The sequence below is a fragment of the Eupeodes corollae genome, chromosome 3 (assembly GCF_945859685.1).
Source record: "Eupeodes corollae chromosome 3, idEupCoro1.1, whole genome shotgun sequence".
Lineage (NCBI taxonomy): Eukaryota > Metazoa > Arthropoda > Insecta > Diptera > Syrphidae > Eupeodes > Eupeodes corollae.
This window is the reverse complement of record NC_079149.1, coordinates 125888279-125906159: the sequence shown is the minus strand read 5'-3', so window position 1 is coordinate 125906159 and position 17881 is coordinate 125888279. Positions and strand designations below refer to the sequence as shown.

General features: G+C 33.1%; 1 protein-coding gene across 2 annotated transcripts in view; it reads left to right on the top strand.

Annotated features, from left to right (window-relative positions):
* The window catches only part of LOC129949031 (uncharacterized), a 173595-nt gene that overhangs the window by 14860 nt on the left and 140854 nt on the right, over nt 1-17881 (top strand). For both annotated transcript variants that reach the window (XM_056060232.1, XM_056060230.1), the window contains exon 2: nt 5720-5761. The gene's annotated coding sequence lies outside the window, so the exon portion shown is untranslated. The remainder of the gene's footprint in view (nt 1-5719; nt 5762-17881) is intronic.

Sequence of the window (17881 nt, the reverse complement as noted above, 5' to 3'; positions counted from 1 at the left end):
CATATTTTTATTTGTTTGTTTTAATTTCTTTGAGTGTGGTATCAAATACACTTAAAATTCATTTGATTTATCTCCATTTAATATCTATAGTTGAATATGGGGTAACCAAAAGCATGTTTATTTATGCTAACTGATTCATTCTGATATCGATTTCTCTTTTGAGAAAGAGAATTTTAAGTAATTCAATATCCAAACAGTAGTTCGGAGGATATTTTCTGCATTATCATCAATTTGCTTCTTCTTTTTCTTCATCACTCGCCACCACAACTTCCATCACCACAAACAATAAAAAGAAGACAAGACAAAATAACAAAGGAAGTATCTTTTCTATGTTTTTTTTTTTTGTTTTATGTACATTTCGACTTAATAATAAAATTATATCCAATATCCCAACTTGTTGTGTTTTTGAGGATTAGCAATGCTTTTGTAAATGATTCTTTGAACAAAGTGTTTTCTTAGATTAATTAATTTATTTGATTTTTGTTTGTTTTTGTCTTTGATGTTGTGTTTTTTTATTTAAACAAACATCAAAGTAGACAGAGATTGACATTCGTAATGATAGTAAATGTGAATTTACCTAAATTGTGAATAAATGCAATTTATAGTCAAATCAATCTTTGATTTGGAAGATTTTACAAAAACAAAAAACCCGCGCACACAAATTAAGTGGTCATTTCTTGATGTTTGTGATATTAATCTCCTTGAGTCTATTAATATATACAACCGGAATGATGGAAGCAGTCTATGGGATGTCAGCGACGCACCGCACCACAGCGGCGTAGAGCTAGAGCGTCTTATGTGTTTAGATTATCTTTCCATATATATCACATTATTATATGAATTTGATTATGATGATGATGAGTGTTTTACTTGACGATTACTGGTCTTTAGTGTTTATTTATTGATGAAGCTTGAGATGCATTGGTTTTTGAAAAAGATTTTTTTGGAGAATTTAGCTAAAATCAACATAATTATGAGACTTTTTTTCTTTTCCTAAGAGGTAGTTTTATGAAATTGCATCATCAGGGATTTCCATCAGTGGTTCAAAGAATTAATTTCTTCTGACGATATCAGAGAATTTAAAAAACAACACTAATTTTAATGGAAAACATTTCTATTCAATTCTTGCAAGTTTACACATTGTTCCTTAGATTTTCTTAGAATATTCTTCATTTAGCAGAATTTGTCCTCTTAAATTCTACTGAAGTCTTTAAAAAACAACCTACAAAACTGTTGATTTTATTGCATTAAGTCTCCATGTTGGGCGCCATTTTCAAGTTTTTGGGGAATATCCCTTTTTTATCATCCCTATGATGATCCGCAGGTGAAGTGGTGATCAATTCAGCAGAATCCAGTTCGGAATCCTCCTTGTTATGTGTCAATTCTTACTTCGGGGTGTCTTCTAAAGACTGCAGGCTGAATGCAAATATCTCTCCAGTTTTTTCTTTTCTTTTGGGAGCCTGACAATCGTTTTCTTTTTCCAATCGCTCATGCTGCTTCTATGAGCGGTTACCGTAATTCGCTCTATGAACTTGGACCTAGACCTATTATTTGGAAAAGCACTTTCCATGACAAGATCCAAGACCTTTGGCATAACACGCCTTTGCTCTAACCAATACGTCACGGGTACTAAGTTGATTTCAGTCTTCAATAAAAACGTTCTTCATATTTTCTGTTTTAAAAAGAGCCTGTTTCTTACATTTGATTTAAATAAAAGTATCCCACATTGGGCGCCAGTTATAGAAGTTATTGATTTACTTTGAGAGTTCAATGTGTAAATATGAATTGTTATTTTTCTCTACTTCATTACATAAAATGCACCCCGGCAAAAATATATTGTACCAAGTTCTATGACAATATTATGACAAATCAAGTATTTTCTTTTGGGCGCCATTTTCTGAACAAAAAAATATAAATGAAAAATATGCATGGATTTCATTTGTTCACTTTACTCGACATTTTCTTATAAAATGTCTCTTCTCTGAAAAAATTCTGTTCATGGCATCTCCTTCTGAAGAATTGGTGATTCTTTTTTTAAGAAGCATAACAAAAAACAAACAAACAATGTAACCAACAAAACTTAACAATATCTATATCCAACCTTTCAAAATCCAATTTAAATCCCATTAAATCAAGTTAAGAACTTATTCAAATCTCATCATCATCGTAATCACAGCTCTATATCATCAAAAAAATAAAAGGAATATTTTTGCCAATCAAAAACTCTTAAAAGAAGTAAAGTAAAGTTAATATACGACGAATAAAAAGAACAAAATAAAACTTTTGACAATTCAAATGAAAATAAAAGCGATGAATAAAAAAAACTAATCATTTTACTCTTCCTCTCTTCATGCATTCCTTCATCTATTATTGCTTTTGTCATTGGTCTTGGTCTAACCTAGGCAACAAAAAAAAATAAGACTATGCCTCCTAAAACCCAAACCCAAACCCAGACCTCAGACTGAGACTATGGTGAGACAACGAAGACCAAGCAAAATAGTGCTAACAAATTTTCACACTTTTACTTTCATTCTTCGCGTTCTATTTTGTTCTCTTACTCAGTCAGGTCTTCCCTTTTCACACCACTCTGTCACCGCTCAAACCACTGTACCGACATTCATTCTCCTTGAAAGTTAATCTAATGCTTTATGTTCTATTTTACCATTCCGTCCATTATGCTTATGGCATAATAATAAATTCTGCACACTAACTAACTAAATGGTCGGCGCATATTATTCTCTGCCGACTGCCGACAACCGAGCCGAATACGGCCCACTTCTTTTTCCTTTCGTTCTTTTCACTGGTATTTTGTTCACCACGACTACACGACCGACGACAACGCTGACGGACGCGACGGACGAAGCAAAGGCAAGGCAAACAAACAAAACAACCACATGATAATATACTTTTGATTTCGTTCATCAGCCTATCTGACTTGCTATGGCTTTGGCTCTTCGTTTTCGTTCTTCGGGCTTTGGCTATGGCTGATGATGTTGATCATCATCGTCGTCGGTAGTCTTCATCTTCATCGCGTTCTTTTTTGTTATGTTCATTCTTTAAAATCGTGTCTTCATTTGGCATCGCCATAGTTAAGCCTACTCACGTCAGCTTTGTCTCGTCGTAACTTATCTGCTTTGGCCAAGAAAGAAAAACAAAAAAAAGATGAAGCGAGACGATGAAGAAGATAAATCATACTGAGGAGGACAAAAACAAAAGCAAAAGAACCGCTTCGCGTTTCGAGTCTTCATCGCACGTCGCATACATCGCACGGTGGAACAACAAATTGTGCGTTGCGGTAAACGTAGGATAGTTTTATTGTGGTATGACGTGCGTTTTTTTTCATAATACCGTCATATTAATAGACATTTAGATGTGCATATATAGAGTTTAGGTACGTACTGTTGCTGTATTGTTGTTGGCATAATAGGAGGCTTTATTGTCGACCCACATTCCATTTTATGACTGGCTTTGGCATTTTATTAGTTAGGCGTTTATTTTCCTTTTCGGAGGTTATATTGTAGAATAGTTTTGTGCCAAAGAGAGAAGGTATACTATATTGGTTTTTGGGCCTTGACGACTTTAAGAGATGACGACAGTGGCGCCGCCGCCGCCAAAGCCGCCACTGTTCATTTTCTCATTATTTGAACAGATGGGAAATTCTTTTTAAACAAAATAAGAATCTAATAGTTTTTAATATGGAGTTGAAACTTTTAAATATGCAGTCGAAAAGAATGGAAAATATATAAATCAGCGAAGTATTATGCCTAAACGCGTGTAGGTAGAAGATTATTTTTTGTTTGATTAATAGTTGGTAATTGTTAAGGCAAAAATTTAATAATAGCAATTCAGTATTTCTTAAGTATAGAGTGTGACCTTTGATGGTTATGATGATATCTTCTTGATTATAGAGTTCTATTCTTTTTTCAAAAAGGTCATAAATGTTATTATATAATTTGTTTTAAAATAATAACTTAATGAATTTAGGTGTCTCACGTTGGGCGCCAATTATGGTTTAAATCTTTTAAAAGGGCTTAAAACTTTGAGCTACATATAAAATAACTTTTGCCTGTGGATGAAATAAAATATGAAAGCATAGTTGTTTTTTTAAATTGCAAACAAAATAGTTGCTTCACATTGAAAGCATTTTATTAGATTTTATGAAGATCAACAAACGAAACTAATAATACGACTGATGAATATAAATACCTTCATCCTAACGTGCAGCTACTCGTAAAGTTGGAAAAGAAACAGTTTTTCTTTTAGTTTTAAATAAAATCTCACTCTTATATGAATTTGAAGGAAAATAAATAGCTCACATTGGGCGCCATTTTCCTATATTGATAAAATTTGCTCACAAATGATGGAGTCTCTAAACTATAAGACATGATAATGATTTTTCCTTGAAATTCAAACAAATAAGATGACTTATGTTATAAGTACCCGTGCCGTAATAGTAAATACTTCCTGTTGGTAAATGCGTCATGTCAGAGGTCTTGCATTGAATACTCGCCTGGGCCACATAAAGTTCTTTTTCAAGGGTGGTTCCTCTTGCGAGGCATTGACAAATCTTGCCATTAGCAGTGCTTCCTCCAAATAAGCCTTTCTAATTTGGCATACAAACTGGAGGGACCTACAAATTGCTTGAAATTGCTTGCACATAGAAATAAGTGATGAACGGGCTGTTGCACCACCTTATAAAGATTTGATGAAATTAGTCTAATTATTGTTTGGTTTTTTGGATTATAAAATAAGTAAACGTAAAAGGAACCTAAAAATTATGAATAGAAATAATAATAAGGTTCCACATTGGGCGCCAATTATGATATTTGTTATAACAAGGACTAAATAACATTAAAGTAGTGAATTTTAAAATACTTTAGCACGGAGATAAGAAATATGCTGTCTTGTTTGCTCTGTTTCCAATGCTAGCTCAAGGGCAGGAAGTGACAGTGTTAAGAAAAACTAATTTCTTGGGTAGTCTACTCTTTACTACCACAGTAAAGCAAACTCTTGCATTTTAAATATTGAAATTTCTTAAATGGAAATTCTTGATAGGGTACCACGTTGGGCGCCACTTTCTATATTTTCATTTTGTAAAATGAAGAGTAAATCATTTTCTCGCAGCTTTTTATTTTTCTAGATAATCATAGGTTTTGATACCTTAAAAAAAAAAACACAATCAAATATATCTGAACCAGCGTTTGAAACATATGACGGATGATATTTTTTTTTAGAAAAAAAAAAATGGTTTCGGAAACAAATTGAAGGTTCCACGTTGGGCGCCATTCTCATTTTCTTCGAAATGTTCTTTAAAACATGGTCAGAGTTAATGAAATTATTTCTTTAGCTTTTGGAGAAAGTGAAAATCAATCTCGCTTCTATATTTTTCAGGTGCTATCATTTCTGTCATCAAAAAAAAGTCTGTACAACACAGACGAAAAGTCTTCTAGTGTAATCCTAAACATAAAAACGCTTACTTAACTCACAAATTTATTACTCGACATGGAAAATTATGAACATAAAAGGTATTTTGTTGAAATAGAGAGTAGAAACCTACCTGTTACTGGTACCTGTAATCTTTCTTTTGTATGGCACCAAACGTGCCAAATATGGTGAGATTGAAATTAAAAAAGATATTTGCATATTTAAACTTTTTATATTTCACTTCAAAGCTAAACGAAAAACTAAAAATAACGAACTTTTTATTTTCTTATTTCAGATGACCATCACAACGAACATTGGAAATTTCAAATAGAAGAAGGTAAGTGAAGTGTGCAATTCAAAAATGTCGTAAATCAGTTTTCTCAATTTTAAAATGCAAAAATATCTTAACACGAAAAACTAAAAGAAGTACAAGAAAAAAAGAGAAGAGGAACGTTTTAGCATCAGCGAAAGCGAATATAAGTTAAAGTCCATCAAGTCATTAGATGCCTTAGCTTATTGCGTGTACATTTTTTTTCACAATCCAACGTACCGTTCTTTTACACAACCTAACCTACCTTTATAAGAGAAAGTACTTTGAGGAAGTTTTGCAGTACTTGCGAATGTCGCAAGCTCAAGGATAGCATAGTTGTTTTTTCTTTTAAATTATTACTCTTTGAAGGTAAAAGTCAAACGCAGAACTTGAAGCTGTTAAAGTGCTAAAAGATATATACCAGGTACCGCTATATATGCATATAAAGCCGGTCTCCATCAATATCAAAACAACATTGACAATCTTAAAGCTACAACTCATTGCCATTGCAATTATTATTTTTCTCTTGTTACTTAGAAATCGCGCGCTCAAGAAAGTTAATTATTTTTTTAATAAAAAAGCAGAAAAAGTTGTTTATGTTTACCAAAGACTGACTGCGCCAAGGAAATCCAAGAAAAACGGTTATTAGTCGTAATATACAATATGCAACTCGTCGTCGTCTCCGTCATCTCCGTCAGTCATCGTCGTCGTCGTAGAAGTATATAAGAATTATTGTTTCTGGAAATAATGGTAATCAATTTTATGGCTTTAAGCTTCAAGTTGGCAAAGCAATTCAATATCCAACTTCTTGTTTATTTCTTCTAAGTAAGTTGTTTTAGTTTTTCTTCGGTCTTCATTTTTTCTTTCCTTTCATGCGATACTTTGCGCTTAAATGGTTGATTGGTTCTTTTAAATTGATTGGAATAAATTCATGGGCAATAACTGATTTGTTGAAGTAGCAGCTATTGGAATGTCCAATAATCTTATTTATATCTAAGTAAGTTTAGGTTATTCTTTTGTATACACAAGAAATGACTTCATGTTTCGGATATTGTTGATTCTAAGCTTTGAGTCAACAAAAGATCTTTAGGTTAGAAAGAGTTTCAATTCAAAGTCTTCTAGCAAACGAATCTACGCCTAAAACTCTAAATTCCATTTTTATTAGTTCAACCCTTTACAAGGCCATTAAATCAAAATTAAAATGATTCGTTTTCTTTGGCACGAATGATGATGTAGTCGTACCTTTATGTTAAGCTATACCTTTACAGAAAATGAGGAACTATGCGCGCACAATATAGCATTGAAATGCTCCAACTATAGAGAATTTAAATGAATTTTCCGTAGGTCGGTATTTTTTTTATCGCCGGTTGTAGGTTTAATAGGCGTATCAAGGTTTTGAATTAAGTTTAAAAATCTTTCGATTCAAGCAGAAACAGATGTTTAAGTTAAGATATAGTCGTACCTTTTTTTTATGGATAGAAATTGATAAGCTTTAAAGAGTAGCTAACCTGTGCTTACCGGAAATGAAATAATTTAAAAGATATTGGAGGTAGACGCTTTTTCAGGTTTTAGGAATGCATTAGATGAATTTTAAGTAAGGTATATATTTATAAATATTTTATTTATAAACAGTAGCTATGGGTTGTTATTAATTTATGTAAACAAACATCATCATCGTCGAGTTAGAAAACTAGTTTTTAAATTTAAGAGGTGTTGACAAGAACATTTAAATCTTTTCATCACAGAAAGGAAAAATGAATGTTAATGAAAACTTATTGAAAGAATTTATTAAACGACAAGATTAAAAATGCTTAAGACGTTGAGTTTTTACTTTCAATGAATTAGAACATTTGTGAAAAGGTAAGATCGTATTCGTATTCAAAACAAAGCTATTAAGCCTACCATTATAAGTCTTTAAGGTTGACCAAGCATTTTTTTTAAAACGTGTTGTTATGATTTGACATGCTAGCAGAGATGCTATAATTAATGATCATCACTTAAACCAGGTGCCATGGGTATTTAAAGTGTTGAACGGTTGATGAAATGTCTTTTTCGTAATATAGTTAAGTTTAAACTAGAATTGAGAATAGCCAAAAGATCCTCATGGAGATCCTTCTGTAGCTCAATAGAAGAATCCTTATAAGCATCAAGGATAAGAAATATTCTCTCGACAAATCCAACCATGCCTAGTTGTCTTAAGAACTCAGATGGTACATGGACTAACTTAGCGAAAAAACGCTAAACAAACCGTCCTGGGTCGGGTATTAACTTAACTTTTCCCCAAGGTCTGATTACAAAAGAAAAATTGACTTGGGCTTTGAATAGTTTCAAACCTTTTAAATCTCCAGGTCCAGATGAAATCGTACCAGCTGAGCTACAACTTACGATTAAGATGATCTTTAAAAGTTGTATAAATCTGGTCTATATACCTCAGCGATGAAGAGATGTAAAGGTAGTTTTCATTCCCAAGGCGGGCAAATGCTCGCATGTCAACCCTAAAGATCTAAGACCTATTAGCCTATCATCATTCATTCTCAAAACTCTGGAACGACTGATTGATATCCATGTACGTATTAGCATTGATAAGAGACTATCGGTGTCTCAGCATGCTTATTGCGAAGGGAAATCGGTAGAAACAGGTTTGCACACTCTGGCAAGAACTATCGAATACTCCCTAGAGCAAAAGGAATATGCTATGGTGGCCTTCCTGGATATTGAGAGCGCTTTCAAAAATGTTGACACATCCGCTATCACTTTTGCTATGACGACCCCAAACGCCGAATACTCTGTTAGTTGTTTAATATAATGCTAAAAAGCAAGATCATCAACAATAAGATGGGGAATTTTTGTACGGAAAGGTCTGTCGCTAGAGGCCCTCCGCAATGTGGCGTTCTGTCCTCTCTACTGTTTAACAAAGTGGTTAACGAACTACTAATATCCCTTGAAAGGGAAGGCTACAGAGTGGTTGCATATGCCGATGATGTTGTTATCGCCGTCACAGAAGAACATCCTAATTCACTAAGAGCCCTCCTCCAAAACGCACTCAATATGCTCACTAGATGGGCTGATCACTGCGGATTCAGTATTAATCCTCAAAAAACACGGAAATACAAGATCCCAGTAATTGTACCTCTTGCAATAAAAGGTGAACCACTAATTGTTACCAATGAAGCCTGGTCTTGGTCTGATATTGGACAAAAAATTGAGTTGGAAATGTAATATTCAGGAAAGAGTTAAAAAAGCTCTTTTCCTTTGCAAGAAAGCTATAGGAAGCAAATAGGGTTTTCAACCTCGCATAACCCTTGGCTATACACTTCGGTCATCTGACCAATACTTATGTACGGGGTTGCAGTATGGTGGACTGCACTAGAGATAGTCACATACTACGAACAACTTAGCAGAGTCGAGCCCACTGCATGTCTCTGCACAAGCGGGGCATTGAGAACCACACCCTCAGCAGCGTTAGACACTCTCCTCCATCTGACACCCCTGGACATCTTCAGTAAACAAGTGGCAGCGATTACAGCGATAAGACTCGATGCCTCATCTCAATGGACCAACAACAATGTGGGGCACTCCATTATTTCGAACCTCTTTGGTTCTATACCAAAGAACATAGACTACACTATTCCTTAACCACAATTTGGAAAAAAACTTCCAGGTATCCGTTCCATCCAGAGATGGATCCAAGACAAATGAGGGAGTGAAAATCTTAATCTAAGCATCTCTTTCCGCCTCCAGGCGGAAATTTTAGCGATCAAAGAGGTCCTCTCCTTGATAAGAGAAAACGTGGTATCAATTTCTGATATCCGCATCTTCTCTGACAGTCAGGCTGCTATTAAATCTCTTGTGTCTCAACCAAATCTCAAACGGCCATTGATTGTCGATCGTCTCGTATTGAGATGGCACAGCAATTTAACATTCACTTCTGTTGGGTGCCGGGCCACAGAGACATCACAGGAAATTGTAGAGCCGATGAACTCGCTAAAAATGGAGCCACATGCCTATTTCACCTGAAATATGTAAACTTATTCTAAAAGAAACAGATTTTGCGATAGCAAACTCTAGCTGGCACAATTTACCAATACGACTTGGTGTAGCCTCAAATGACTTCTGCAGGAGCTATATGGACGAAGAAGAAGAGGAAACAATCTCTCACCCTATCTGCACTTGCCCTGCTCTTTCACTTAAACACAAACTTCATCTGGAAGACTACTCTTTTGATAATCCCAGTGAACTAGATTACGAGTAGAAGGATATCAAATATCTTCTTCGCTTTATAAAAAGATCAAAATATTTCGACTCGTAAGAAGTAATTCTCTAGATTCATGTGGTATCACAATGAGACTTTTTTTGGCCTATGTTTGTTAATTATAAATCCGCAGCCACTTTAACCTTACCTAATATAGTTAAGTTCTAAGAAAAGGTTTATAACATTTGTAGTATTAGAGATAATTCTTCGACAATATCTCCTTATTGTTCTTCCAGATTTTGGTTATTGCTTTGATGATATATTGACCTGTTTCCTCGATCGCATACAGTTTCAAAAAATTTCTGAAACTTCTAAGCACAGCTTTGTAAAATTTTTGATAAACTGTAAGTCCATCGATGCTATCGACAAGGTGTCCAGGTGCAGAGCATCAATTCTATTTCTAATGCTTCTTAATATAAGTTGTGGGTTGAATTGGATTGATTCCATTTCTTATCTAAGAGACAAATTTGAATGCAAAAGTTAATCAGGAGCTTATCAAGTTGCCTTACGACTGTTGAAACATAACTTTTGTGTACTAAACCTCACAGCTTAATTGATTTGGTGTAGTTGAAAAATAATTATAAATATTGTCTATTAATTGCTTCCAAGAAAATGTGTAATAGTTTAGAAGTCTTTAATGGCTTAAAGGAGTATTAAGCCAAGAGGATCGAAAATGATAGATTTCTAGATTGCATTCCACATCATAAAGAATTTGTGGGATTTTTAGCTAAACGATTTCTGCTTCTCTCTCTATTCCTGTTGAGGGAGATCCACTATCCTATGAGATACCAAGCATACATCGTCTACGTAATCTAGATGTTTCAGGTATGCTGTCAGAGTCCATCTTGTCCCTCCGTTTCCTGTCAAGGCTGAACGCATCACATAGCTGTTCACCAATATGAAAATAATTGGTGGCTGTATACAGCCATTTTGGACTTCAAACTCTTCTGACAACCTTGCTCCGTGGCAGATGTGACAATTTGACTCTCTATATGTAGCGTTTATAATAGACATGAGCTTATCGGAAATATCCCCCCTTTCTTTTGTTGCTGTCAACAGCCTAACCAAAATCAATGAAGAGCAGGTGAAGTTATGATCGATATTCAAAGCACGGCTGTATGAGATCCGCAAGATGTTGATGAGATCAATGAGGAGGATCGAGTGCGGAATTCTGCTTGTTCGGCGTCAAGTGTTGCTTCGTGCTGTTCTCTTACACGATCTAAAACAGTCTTCGGTACTATTTTGGTTTTCTCATTTCTTTTGGAAACCTGACAATCGTTTCAATTTCCCATTCTTCGGGGAAGCGTTCATAAATCAGAACGCATGTTGCTTCTACAAGCGATTGCAGAAACTAAATCGCTTGATGAATTCAGCGTTGTTGTTTGGAAACAATTCTGGGGAAATGCCGTAAAGCCGAATGTTTTTTTGTTCTTTAGTTCTTTTATCGCTGTACTTTATATTCCTTACAGAAGAGTGTGGTGTATATTCGAGAATTTGTTGTATCGGGCAACTCAGAAAATGCCAGTTACACGTTGCTGTCAAATACATGAAATACATGGCTTAAAATTATTCAATTCTTATAAGTCCGAACAATAAAATTAAATTTTGACATATGTATGTCACTTGGCTTTTCCAACAGCCATACAAATATTTCATTTGTAGTAGAAAAATGTATATTCTTTCTTATGACTTAAGAGAAAGATATCTTTTGATTGTCAATATTAAAAGAAGTGGTCCTAAATGACTACCTTATGTAAACCCATATTTATTTACTTAATGAAACATGTGTTTATCTTTATCCAGTTTAAAATAAGAGTTTTTAGTTCGCTTAAAGGAATAGAATGACGTTACACTTCAAATTGACAGTTAAAGAAAGGGGTAGCTTTTTTATTTTCTTTATCACAGTCCTATACCTTTAAAAATTCCTGATATAAGTAAAGTTGCATAATTGCTGAAGAATTTTCCTTTATGCAGACGCCATCAGCTGGTAAATATTACAATCTTATCAATTTCTTAAAAAAAAACCTATTAATGCATTTGTACCTTAACGGTTTTTAAGAGTTCTTTATTTAAGTCCACTATTATATAAGAACATACCTGAGCAGCCAATTTACTTGTTTGACCAACTCAAACCTAACTCAAGACATTCTAAAATTATTAGCAATCTTTATCTTCATAATAGCTTAGAAAAAAAAAACAATAAAATCTAGGTCAATATACTTTGAATATACATTAAAGTCTTAATGTTTTGAAAAACAAACCAAAACGAAATACAAAAGTACCTATAATATGACTGATAAGAGTCAACTTTATCTTCATCTATTTTATATTTTTTTGACGGTAATTTTCTTATTGAATATAAGAATGAAACAACAACAACTTGTGTGTGCTACCACCAAGTTCATAGGCTGGAGTTATAGCTATTTCACGGGGGCCAACCCGATCATCAGACTCCTTTAGTGGTGCTTAATCGCTTTTTGTTCAATTTAATTTTTGAAGAACTTTTGCCCGAGCTGGGCTTGAACAAGCGATCTAGCGTGTGAGGAGCTAGTGCACTACGCACTACGCCACCGCACCCACATGAAAGTTGTAAGCCAATTACAGGTTTTTTCGTTCTATCGAACTATACTGAACCGATTAGCATTTTTCTAAGTACACACAAGTAATTGTTGTTGTTTTATTCAGTTTCTTTCTATTTCTTATTTCTTTGACGAATTTTTTTTTGTAGGTAAGTACTTTTAAGTTTATGTTTTTGTTTTGCTTTTCTATTTCTTTGCTGAAGAAATTAAACAACAAAGTTTGGTGTTTTAGCCATGAGGAGACTTTACCACTTATAAGCTTCTAGACTGTAGCCAATATTAAGAAGGTATAAGCATTTAGTTTTCTTTATCAGTATACCAGTGATAAGATAACAAGAACGGATATGTGGGTAACTGGTACTCTCAAAGAAAAGAACCTTTAACAGAATTTTATATCTCAAAACACTTAAAATACATTTAATAAAATAAGAAGTGAAAAACAAATCATTACATAACTCTACACCGTCAATATTTGTACGTTAGCTGGTTAATATTGTTTGTCATTCTTCTTTTTTCCAACGTGCGTCGTTTTTGTCATTTTTTTATTGTTAAAATTTTCAAGTGCATCGCAGCAATTTTAAATTTTCTTTTATCATTTTACAATGAAATCAAATTAAATACACGGCAGGTATTATTAAAAAATATATAATATTATATCTATCCATCATTCCAACGACGCGAGCGACAATTTACCGCGCCGCCACCACAAAAAAATAATAAAATACCTGCAAAAAAAAAAATCACGACCACCGCAAAATTCTGGAACTGACAAGCGTCGTCGTTGTTGTCGTCGTCGGTTGCTCCGCTCGGTGGCGTTGTCATCGCAGATTGTGTTGGCAACAATGTGATGATCATCATAATCAAATTATAGCATTGACTGAAGTTCAATAGAAGCAGCAAATATGGATGAATAAAAAATCCCATAAAATAAAACAGACAATAAAACAAATTTTCATCCATCCAAGGCCAATGCGGGATATAATAAAATATTTATGCATGTATATATTTTATAGCGTATGCAAGCAACACATCACACTTTACTACTTTACCTACAAAACTGCTGTTTCTGTTGCTGCTGAGTGCTGGACTCAAGCAAACAAACAAACAAACAACAATGCGATATGTGATCACGATGATGATGATGATGGTGATATGTTTAATTTTTCACTTGACAATCATTTTAATAATTAAATGAACAATTTTCCGCTGCACTTCATGGGAACATGAAAAAAATAAGTAAGAAAGTTAACAACCACCTATTTGACATATGTAATGACGTTTAATGACGTTTGACTTCCTAACATTTATTTTGGCTGGGAATCACTACTAAGTGGTGATGTCTCCAATATTTCTTCCATTCCATTCCGTTTTCTTCGATCTGCAGAAATATAAACAAAATGTTCGGCGCGTGTAAGCAATCTTATAGAACAGAATTGCATCCGAACTGTGACTGAAGTTCATATTTATAGAGATATGTAATTTTTTTTATGGAAATTGCCATAGTTAAGTGTCTTTTTTTTCCCTTGGCATTGGAAGATCATTATTCAACTCACCTGTTGTTATAAAATCTTTCCATGTTGCATAGGGTGTTATTTAAGAGGTAAAGAACTTTGACAAAGGTGATTTTTGTTTTAAATTGACATGAAAGTTACTTTTTTGAAAGAAAATCTTCTGACATATGATTTCTGCCAAATGACTGCAACGAATTGTCATTAAAAGAAGTGGCCCTAAATGACAACTTTGTGTTCATCCATCATATTGTATTACTTCGTGACGCATATATTTTCCAGAAAAAAATAAAGGTCTTAGTTTGAGACTGGTTGTCGGGGACGTAGTTTAATCTGAAGGTCCAATTACCGAGGACTTTTTCCGAGATTTGTGGCTGTTATATCGTCATTATTAAAAGAAGTGGCCCTAAATGACAACTTTGTGTTCATCCATCACATTGCATTACTTAGTGACGCATGCATTTTCCAGAAAGAAAAATAAAGCTCATAGTTGAGACCGGTTGTCTGGAACGTAGTCTAATCTGGAGGTCCAATTATCGATGACTTTTTCCAAGCAACCGGATGAATGTTGTCCTCCAAGTGTTCAATAGTTTCGGGATTATCGGTGGCGTGGACCAGGGGCTGTTTTATTTTTCTATAGAAAATTGTCAAGCGCCGTTTAATCGCATTGATTGTAAAGGTTAATTTATGGGTCCGTAACATAAAACTTTGATATTTCCAAACGTTTCCGTCATTAAATCAATTGATGCACGAGCTGTGTGACATGTTGCACCGCCGCCATCTTGTTAATACTACAGCTCCTTGAAATTATGGTTGTTCAATTGATAAACGAAAGAAGTCAGTAATCATTGCTGTATTTAAAGAAGTACAGACCAGTTAATCCACTTACCCATACAGCACAGCAAACAGTCAGTTTTTGTGGATGTAACGGTGGCTCTACATATTGTTTTGTTTATTGACGTATTAATTCAGCAAACTCTTATTACGTTTATTCAAAAAATAGTTGCTCATGCTACAGTCTATGTGAAATGTCATACCAAACTAAAAATAAATCGCTTGACAGCTGTCAAAATGAATGTCAGTTAAAATAGTGTTACCAACTTAAAGTTCCGTACACCCTTTATATCTATTCTCGACCTCTGTATCTATAATATTTTTTTGTGTATAGCCCACGCCTCTGGTAGTGGTACTGGTATATTCCTCTGCCCTCTGCATGTATCTTTTCTCAAAAAATGATATACAGATACATAGATACAAAAGTATCTTTCTGACGTTGCTGACGACAAAACTCGACGGCACGGCATGGCAATAAAATAAAAAAAGTATAAATAAAAATGTAGGTAAATTTAACAAATGATGGTAGTCGTCGTTGTTGTTGCTGTCGTTGTTCATTGGTGAGCTTTATACTCGTATTTACCTGTCTAATATCAAGTTCAAGGTCAATGCGAGAATAATATACTTGTTTTAATAAAATGCAAGCTAATGTAATAATAAATCGCACATTTATACATTTATATTCACATGTTTATATTTATTTCTTTAAATGAAGAACAAAAATAATGTATATAAATATTGTAAATATATTCCTCCTATATATGGCTTTTTTAATATTGGAATTAAAATTTGTTGTTTTGTATGTTTTTTTTTTATTTTTGTTTAATTATTATTTATTTATTTGGTTGGTGTTACTTCTTCTTCTTTTTGTTCGTCGTACTCTAAGTCTTCTGTTTTGCATTCATTTGCAATTATAAAGAAAATACGTATCTAAAGTTAGGTTTTTTTCAAGTTAAAATTTTAATAAATCACAAAGCATTCTAAATCAAGCCTTCTACTCAATTTTGTAAGAGAAATTCTATAGGATAAATTTCATAGTTTTTCACAGAAATTTGCAGCAAAAATCATAAAGCAATTATAAATTTATCTTTAAAGATAGTTTTTTCTACGAAGCAGACTCACAGGCACACTGCTGCACCGGATGTGAATCATGGGAAAAGATACATTTTTAACACATTCTCTTGGTTTCTATTTTATTCAATTTTATCTCACCAAAGAATAAATAGACTTATGCAGTACTTGGATGATGGTTCGATGATCATTTTCTTTATTTATGGTTACGTTGTCTTACATTTTATGAAAAATTTCAAAGTGCCTTTTATCTCATGTTAGTTTCTTGAAATTTTCTGTTTCGACAATGGCAGCTTTTTTTTAAATTTTGTTCAAGAGAAATATTGTCCGTTGTTAGTTCCTGAATGGATTCATCGAAATAGTATTTCTGAACGTACTCCAAAATTTCTTTTATCTTCCCAAACTCCTACTAGGCGATTAATAGAGTGTAAAAAATCGACATATTTATGTTGCCGATCTACATATATTTTTCATTTGAAAAATCGTCAAGATATGTCTATATTGTCTTCTCTGTTTTCCAAAAAAAATTATTTGTAGTTTAGGAATGATTGAGGAAGGGTGCGTTCAGAATTAATATTTCATTGGCATCGTTCAGTAACTAACAACGGAAAATAACATAAAGTTTGAATAAAAACAAACAAGTAGAATAAAAGTGATAGACTTTCCTGAAAACGAATTAAAAAAGAGGCTGGTTTGCGACCCACACTGATAACTTCTCAACCTGTGGATTTGTCTTGTTTAAAACTTTGTAGGTTTTCGTGTTGTGTTAAGAAGTTGTTAGTTGAGTTATACTTAAAAATTTTTAGATTACCAACAATATTTTTCATATAAAGAATTAGTTAAGTTCGAAAATACAGTTTTGTTAAATAGATTTTTAGTCGAAAACAAATTTTTAACAATTAGAATAGCATTTTTAAAATGTTTACAAATTGGATGAAAGAAATTAATTTAAGCGATATCAAGAACCGAACATCCGTTTTTACCAAACGTGCGTACTATTTTTTGTAGATTTTATTTTTTTATGAAAAAACGGACTGTTGGATTTTTATAAACAAAACTACTGAATATCGAAAACAATATTTTCTGTGAAATAAAAAGAGTTTGATAAAAATCTTTAATTTTTGAAAAGCTATTTGAATCGAAAGTACATTTTTGCCAAGATTTATTAATTTTTTTGTTTAGGTTTTTATTTTTTGTAAAGAAAAACTGTCAGTTTCATTTTTCTCAAAATTTTACTGAATGGTAAAAACAATATTTTTTAAAAGATAAAAGTAGTTTCAAGCCAATATCTGAAAGTTTTGAAAAGATATTTGAGTCGAAAATCAATTTTGACAAAATTGTATCAATTTTTTTGTTTAGGTTTTTATTTTTGGTCAAAAAACTGTCAATTCGATTTTTCTCAAATTTTTTTCGGAATGTTGTAAACAATATTTCTTGTAAGTTAAAATTAGCTGCAAGACATAATCTCAAATTTTTAAAAAGATATTTGAGTCGGAAATCGATTTTTGCCAACTTTGAGTAATGTTTTTTTAGATTTTTATTTTTTATAAAAATACCGTCGATTCGATTTTTCTTAAAATTTTACCATTTGTCATAAACTTTATTTTTCGTTGCTCAAAATTGTTTTGGAGATAAAATAATTTTGTGTTCGTAAAATTTTCGAGGTGACAAATTTTTCTTTCAGTTTTTTGATTTATTAAAGTAACCGTTAATCGGATTTTTATTTTAAATATATTTGTTTGGTATCACGTTGCAATATATAACACAAAATTTAATTTAAGCCTCTAGCGTTTTTGGTTCGTAAGATATTACGGGTTAACCAAAATGTTCACAATTTTTTTAAACTGCTATGGTAAAAATACCGCCCAAGCAATTTTCTTTAGAGCCCTTCCTGCATTTTTCT